This window comes from Hypanus sabinus, chromosome 9, assembly GCF_030144855.1.
Source record: "Hypanus sabinus isolate sHypSab1 chromosome 9, sHypSab1.hap1, whole genome shotgun sequence".
NCBI classification, from domain to species: Eukaryota; Metazoa; Chordata; class Chondrichthyes; order Myliobatiformes; family Dasyatidae; genus Hypanus; species Hypanus sabinus.
The window spans coordinates 158782519-158791047 of record NC_082714.1 but is presented as its reverse complement, the minus strand read 5'-3'; the positions used below and the strand labels follow the sequence as shown (position 1 = coordinate 158791047).

The following is an 8529-nucleotide window of genomic DNA, read 5'->3' as shown; positions in this document are numbered from 1 at the left end:
AGGACAGCGAGCTGTTTACTGTTTACAGTTTACCTGTGCTACGCACTTCACATGTATTTTGAATTACATTTTATGAACTTATTTGTGGTAATATTTTATTTTATGTGCTGTGTGTGATAAACCTTTTGCAGGTGTACCATGGCCCGGGGGAACATTGTTGCATTTGGCTGTGGATATGTACAGTCAGATGGCAATAAACTTGAACTTGAATTTTGTACTTAGCAAGAGCCCATCTACGTCCTTCCAGTTGCTCTGTCACCTAAGCAGACAATCACAAAATGTTTTGGCACAGATGAAAACCAATCAACTCTTTGTGTCCATGCCTGTTCAGAAATGGATATTAGAATGACCCTACTTCCCAGTTCCTGGGCTGGTTCCTAATTCTTCCAAATCCTTATCCAATTTGTTGAGGGCTTTTGCCTCCACATTCCTTTTAGGCAGGAGGTTCTGAACTTCACTACCTTCTGGGTTAAGAAGCTAGTTTTCCCATCTTCCCTAGATAGGCCATTGTGGAAGGTTGTCAAACGGGCCGCTCTCTCACGATTACCATGCCAGCAGTTGCAGAGAGATCTGCCAATCCTCACTGCACTGTTATATTAGGTTGTATGCACTCTCGCCTTCACAGCTGATGAAATGGGATCTTTATCTCCACTCTGGGTAGCGGGGTGGAGATACGTCTCTAGCAAAGGAGGTGTAAGGTGCTCCTTCTGTCTGCTAGACTGCAGGTCACCTTGGGCAAGGGGCAGCACCTGCTTAGCCTCCCCCCACCACCAAAATCAGGATCATAAGAAGCCTTGGGAGCAGGTGGTTGATGGTCGTATGAGCATTTGGTGCACATCACAAGTTCTGGTTATGATGCCAGGCAGACAATCTCTGAAGAGTATTGATAATGGCTGGGGTCACCCGACTTGTAAAGACACTGCCCAGAAGAAGGCAATGGCAAACCACTTCTGTAGGGAAATTTGCCAGGAGCAACCATGGTCAATGGAAAGATCATGATCGCCCACGTCATACAGCATAACACAGTACAGAATGATGCCGACTGTGGTCTCCTTTTCTCCATGACCGCATTGTTGGAGCAGGTAAATTAAACTGGTGAACTGGTCCATTATTTTGCATGTGTGTTTGGGTGGCAGTGTAGCATAGCTGTCAATGCATCGCTTTACAGCACCAGTGGCCACCAATAAGAGTTCAATGCCAGCCACTGCCCCTGAGCAGTTTATATGTTCTCCAAGTGACTGATACGTTCTGTAACTCCAAAACATAAAACTAATCAAAAGAAAAATACAGGGAGACTAGAACAACAAGTATTCTTCTTACAACACCTCCCCCTGCTAGCTATATTCTCCAAAATGATATATAATGTATCTCTCTCTCTCTCTCTCTCTCCCTCTCTCTCAGTATACTACACAGTATAAAACAACTATGATAGAGACATCCAGCAACAGTGTAAATTTCAAATAGTTCCATTCATGCCAAAAGACTTAATCGCTGTGGATGATCTCTTACTCTCATGGGGCAACATCTTTCTTGACAGGGATGGGGTGGGGATTAGTCTTTTTTACAGGTGAGACTTATGACTGTGGAACAATCTCAGGGCTTATGGCCTCCTCCATGGTGGCTGTAAGAGTTGACTATGACTATGACTACTTGAACTATCAACAGGGTAACCACAGTAAGTGATGCTTGGTTTAAAGAATTCACACTTTATGCTTCATGCTCTGAGCCCATAATCCTCTAAACTTTTTAACACGATCTTAAGATTTTGTAGATGTTCCTTGTCATCCTTACAGGTAACGATGATGTAATTCTGATAAAACTGCATGCCTGGGCAGCCTTGCAGCACCTGGTCCAATGCTTTCTGACAGAGTGCAGGCGCAGATGCTACTCCAAAAGTAAGCCTATTATAGTAATAAAGCCCCTTCTGATTGTTTATGGTGAGAAATGCTTCGAACTCTTCTTCCATCTTCATCTGTAGTTAGGCCTCAACTAAGCCTAACTTTGCTGAAGTGCTTCCTTCCAGAAAAGTTTGTAAAGATATAAGACCATAAGACATAAGAGCAGAATTCGGCCATTTGGCCCATCGAGTCTGCTCCACCATTACATCATGGCTGATCCAATTTTCCTCTCAGCCCCAATCTCCTGCCTTTTCCCCCTATCCCCATGCCCTGACCAATCAAGAGTCTATCAACCTCTGCCTTAAATATACATACATACTCGGCCTCAGCAGCAGCCTGTGGTAATCAATTCCACAGATTCACCACTCCTCATCTCCATTCTAAAAGGGCGCCCCTATATTCTGAGGCTGTGATCTCTGGTCTTGGACTTTCCCACCACAGGAAACATCCTCTCCACATCCACTCTATCAAGGCCTTTCACCATTTGATAGGTTTCAATGAGATCACCCCCCCCCCCCCGTTCTTCTAAATGCAGGCACAGAGCCATCAAACATTCTTCATTTGACAAGCCATTCAAACCTGGAATAATCTCTGAGATCCTCCTTTGAACCCTCTCCAGGTTCAGCACATCCTTTCTAAAGATAAGGGGCACAAACCTGCTCACAGAACTCCAAGTGAGGCCTCACCAGTGCTTTATAAACCTCAACATTACATCTCTGCTTTTATATTCTAGTCCACTTGAAATGAATGTTAACATTGCATTTGCCTTCCTCACCACAGAATCAACCTACAAATTAACCGTTAGGGAATCTTGCACAAGGACTCCCTAGTTCCTTTGCACCTCTGTTTTTTGTATTTCCTCTCTATTTAGAAAGTAGTCAACCCTTTCATTTCTTCTACCAAAGTGCCTGACCATAGACTTCCAGACACTGTATTCCATCTGCCACTTCTTTGCCTGTTCTCCTAATTTATCTAAGTCCTTCAGTAACCTCGCTATGTTCTCAAAACTAGCTGCGCCCCCAGCTACCTTCATATCATCAGCAAACTTTACAACAAAGCCATCAATTTCATCATCTAAATCACTAACGTGTACCGGAAATGTATCGGTTCCAACTCAGACACCTGTGGAACATCACTAGACACCAACAGCCAACCAGAAAAGACTCCCTTTAATCCCACTCTTTGCCTCCAGCCAGACAGCCACTGCTATATCCATGCTAGAATCCCTCCTGTATTACCATGGGCTTGTAGCGTGTTAAGCTATCTCATGTGTGGCACCTTATCAAAGACCTTCTGAAACTCCAAGAACACAACATCAGCCAATTCTCCTTAGTCTATCCTGCTGGTTATTTCTTCAAAGAATTCCAACAGATTTGTCAGGCAAGAATTTCCCTTCAGGAAACCATGCTGACTACGGCTTATTTTATCATGTGCTTCCAAATACCCTAAAACCACATTTTAACAATTGACTCCAACATCTTCCCAACCACTGAGATCAGATTAACTGGCCTATAATTTTCTTTCTTCTGCCTCTCTTCCTTCTTGAAGAGTAGAGTAATATTTGCAATCTTACAGTCTTTCTGGACATTCCAGAAACCAGTGATTCTTGAAAGATCATTACTAATGCCTCCACAATCTCGTCTGCTACTTCTTTCATATCCTGGGGTGTACATGATCTGGCCCAGGTGACTTATCTAGCTTCCGACCTTTCAGTTTCCCAAGATCCTTCTCCGTAATAGTGGGAACTTCTCACACTTCATGACCCCTAACATTTGTACTTCCACCAAACTGCTAGTGTGTTCCACATTGAAGACTGATGCAAAATTCTTATTCAGTTCATCCATCATTTCTTTGTCCACCATTATTGCCTCTCCAGCATCATTTTCCAATGGTTGGATATCCACTCTCGCATCTCTTTTACACTTTATGTATCTGAAGAAACTTTTGGTATCCTCTTTAATATTATTGACTAGCTTACATTTGTATTCCATATTTGCCTTCTTAATTACTTTTTTTAGATGCCTTCTGCTGGTTTTTAAAGCTTCCCAATCCTCTAACTTCCCACAAATTTTTGCTTTACTACAAGTCCACTCTTTGGCTTTTATACTGGCTTCAACCTCTCTTGTTGACCACAGTTGTGCCATCTTTCCTTTAGAATACTTCTTCCTCTTTGGGATGTATATATCCTGTTCCTTCTGAATTGCTTCCAGAAATTCCAGCCATTGCTGTTCTGCCGTCATCTCTGCCAGTATTCTTTTCCAATCAATTCTGGCCAGCTCCTCTCTCATGCCTCTGTAATTCCCCTTACTCCACTGTATTACTGATACATTTGACTTTAGCTTCTCCTTCTCAAATTTCAGAGTAAATTCATTCATGTTATGATCACTTACCCCCAGGGGCTCTTTTACCTTAAGCTCTCCCATCAGCTCTTGTTTACTGCACAACACCTAATGCAGAACAGCAGCTCCCCTAGTGGGCTCATCCACAAGCTGCTCTAAAAAGCCATCCCATAGGCACTCTAGAAACTCCCTCCCCTGGAATCCGGCACCAACCTATTTTTCCCAATCTACCTGCATGTTGAAATCTGCCATGACTATTGTAGCATTGCCCATTTGGGATGTGTTTTCTATCTCCCATTGTAATTTGTTAACCACATCTTTACTTCTGTTTGGGAGTCTGTATATAACTCCCATCAAGGTCTTTCTATCTCTGCAGTTCCTTAGCTCTATCCACAATGATTCAACACCTTCTGAGCCTATGTCACCTCATTTTAATGATTTGATTTCATTTTTTTCACCAACAGAACAATGCCACCCCCTTTGCCTTCCTACCTGTCCTTTTGATAAAATGTGTACCCTTGGATGTTAAGCTCCCAGCTATGATCTTTCAGCCATCATTCAGTGATGCCTCCAACATCATACATGTTCATTGACCTTATTCCATTTATTGAGCACATTCAGATGTAACACCTTCACTCCTATATTCACCCTTTTTTGATTTTGTCCACCTTTTAACTTATTCTATTAGCTGCAAATTTGCCCTGTCATCAGCCTCTCCTCGCTGGGAGTCTCACTCCACATTGCCTCTGTTTGTAAACCTCATTTTCAACACTGTTACTCCGGTTTGCATCCCCCTGCCAAATTAGTTTAAACCCACCCGAACAACTCTAGCCAACCTGCCCACAAGAATATTGGACCCCCTCAGGTTCAGATGTTACCCATTTCTTTTGTACAGGTTTCTTTTTCTCTTCCCCAGAAGAGATCCTAAGGATCTATAAACCTTAACCCTTGCCCCCTGCACCAGTTTCTCAGCCATGTCTTCACCTTCCAAATCATCTCACTGACATGTGACACAGGCAGCAATCCACTTTATTACCACCCTGGAGATCCTGTTTCTCAGCTTTCTACCTGGCTCCCTAAAATCTCTCTTCAGGACCACCACACCCTCTGTACCTATGTCATTGGTGCCAATATGCACCAACAGTTCTGGCTGCTCAGCCTCACCCTCGAGAATGCCATGGACCCTATCCAAGACACCCCTGGTCTGGTCCTGGCATCAGGGAGGGAACACGCCATATGGATATCTGTATCGCGCCCACAGAACCTCATCATTGTGCCTCTGACTAAGGAATCTCCAATCAACATTGTCGCCTCTTCACTTCCCTGCTCTTCAAGGCCACAACACCAGACTCAGTGCCAGAGACCCGGTTGTTTGCCTCCCCCCAGTAGATCATCCCCCTCAATTGAATCTAACGTTGTAACCTTATTATTGGGGGGAGTGGCCACATGTGTACCCTGCACTGACTGTGCACTTTGCCTCCTTCTCCTGACATATCCTCTAACTGGGCAGAAAATATTGATCTACTTTCAGTACTGGATTGATGGTGACCTTAAAATCACCACAGGTCCTGACAGACCCATTGTTTATGGCTACTGGAACCAGTTGCATTGCCCCTGGGCTCTTTTCAACCTTGGAAAGCGTTCCTTCAGCCTCCATGCAATCTAGCTCACTGGCTACTTTTCCATGGAACCAGGCAGGCTTTGTAAAAATTGGATGAGGCATTTTCATTTAACACTATTTTACCCTTGATGTGCTTGAGGTTGCCAATGCCTTGAACACTGATGTGGCGTCATTCAGTGCCTTTCTTAATTTGCTTTCAGTTGACTCTATTACAAGGGATGTGGCATGCAAATAGGGGATGGATCTCCAATCAAGTTGAAGTTTTCTCAGCCACCCCTGACCCCACAATACTGGCCCTATGTGGCTTGTTGGTTGTATTTCACTGTTACAAATGTCATTCCCACGGGAGTTATCTTTTCTCCAGTATAAATTCTTTGTTTGATATCTGCAGGCTTCAGTTCAGTATCTTTGAAATGCCATTCAAACTCATTCTGTGGAATGAATGAAACAGGTGAGCCAGTGTCAAATTCCATTTTAGTTAATTTGCCGTTCATTTCTGGTGTAAGCTACATTGCTTGTCTCTTGTTAGTTTTCACATTGTAAATCTCAAGGCTACTCAGTCCCTGTCGCTCTCAACATTATCAGATTTTTCATCAACAGCATGCCTGTACTGTGCAGTACTGTTCTATGATCTACACTCAATGGCCACTTTATTAGGTACACCTATACACCTGCTCGTTAATGCAAATATCTAATCAGCCAATCATGTGGCAGCAACTCAATGCATAAAAGACTTGCAGACATGGTCAAGAGGTTCTGTTGTTGATCAGACCAAACATCAGAATGGGGAAGAAATGTGATGCAAGTGATCTAAGGGAATGATTGTCGGTGCCAGATGGGGTGGTTTGAGTATCTCAGAAACTTCTGATCTCCTGGAAGTTCCATGCCCTCCTGTCTCCAGAGTTTATGAAGAATAGTGCGAGAAACGTAAAACATCCAGTGAGTAGCAGTTCTGTGGGCAAAAAGCGTCTAGTTAACGAGAGCGATCAGAGGAGAAAGTCCAGACTGGGTCAAGCAGACAGGAAGGCAACAGTAACTCAAAGAACCATGCATTACAACAGTGGTGTGCAGAAGAGCATCTCTGAATGCACAACACATCAAACCATGAAGTGGATAGGCTACAGCAGCAGAAGACCACATGCAGACACTCAGTGGCCACTCTGTTGGGTACCTAATAAAGACACCACTAAGTGTATACATATACACAGAATGGCACTACCCCAGCACTCCTTCTCTGCCATCCGCCCCACACCCCATATATAATAATATGTGTTATATACAATATAAAACATTAAATTACAGCAAGAAATATATATACTGCTGCTGCAAATTCCATGACATATGGTAGTCAATGCTAGTGAATCTGTTTCTGATTCTGATTCTGGTATGGGCGCTGTAGGTGAGCAAACATTGTATGTGACTCTTCATGAGCACACACGTGTCTTTGCTTCGTCTATTTCACAGACACAGGTACATTCCTACAAGATGCACGTTGGTCGTTAGGTTGCAGCAGAGTACAAACAGAGGCAGCTTTTCACTTGCACGTTCAGTACCCTTCGTCAGCCAAGCTGCATGTCCCAAGATTCGATGCTCTGAGGTGACTGTGATTGACAAATCCCATCTGTTCCTCTTTCAGCATGCATCACACCTCATAAGACATTGTTGTACCGATTCCAATTAAAATATCATGAAGGAAATAAAATCCTTGCCTTGTATTGCACCCTGCCGCTTCGTGAAAAGGTTTGAGTGCTGTGTGTCGTAGCCGTGGCAGCCGGTCTGAACCATCCTTTGCAATAATGGAAAAGGTGAAATTGGCAGAATTTTGTTTAGCAAGAGGAAGCGATGGAAATTCAAAGTTCAAAGTAAATTTATTATTAAAGTATGCAATGTCATTATATACCACCCTGACGGACATTTATTTATTCATTTATTGTGAAGCAGCATGGAATAGGCCCTTCGAACTGCACTGCCCAGGAATCCCCTGATTTAACCCTACCCTAATGACAGGACAATCTACAATGACCAATTAACCTACCACCAGCATGCCTTGGCACTGTAGAAGGAAAATCCATGTACAACATGGTGTGTACAACACACACAAGATGCTGGAGGAGCTCAGCAGGCCAGGCAGCATCGATGGAAAAAAAGTACAATTGGCGTTTCAGTCTGAAACCCTTTGGCAGGACTCGAGAAAGAGAGATGAGGAGTAGATTTAAAAGGTGGTGGGGAGGGGAGAGAGAAACACAGGGCGATAGGTGAAACCTGGAGAGGGAGGGATGAAGTAAAGAGCTGGGAAGTTGGTTGGTGAGAGAGACAGAAGGTCATGGAAGAAAAAAAAGGGGGGGGGGGAGCACCAGAGGGAGCTGATGGGTGGGCAAAGAGACAAGGGGAGAGAGGGAAAAGTGGATGGGAAATGGTGAAGGGGAGGGGTGGGAGGCATTACTACAAGTTAGAGAAATCAATGTTCATGCCATCTGGTTGCAGGCTACCCAAACAGAATGTAAGGTGTTGTTCCTCTAACCTTTTGAAGCCCAAGATCCCCTACCTCAGCCGTAGTAAAAGGCAAGATCGACCCCAGATCAATTAGTTTCACACATACGCACCAGGGCAGAAAAGATCGGAAGTAAATCCCCGCAACCCGGCAGTAGAAATAATGTATAAACACCGGGGT

The 8529-nt window shown here is 43.8% G+C and overlaps 1 long non-coding RNA gene across 1 annotated transcript; it reads left to right on the top strand.

Annotated features, from left to right (window-relative positions):
* Nucleotides 1-1789: 1789 nt before the first annotated feature.
* Nucleotides 1790-7626, top strand: LOC132398952 (uncharacterized). The gene is made up of 3 exons (XR_009513853.1): nt 1790-1895; nt 6250-6309; nt 7495-7626. It is a non-coding gene; the product is annotated as an uncharacterized LOC132398952 (long non-coding RNA).
* Nucleotides 7627-8529: the final 903 nt, after the last annotated feature.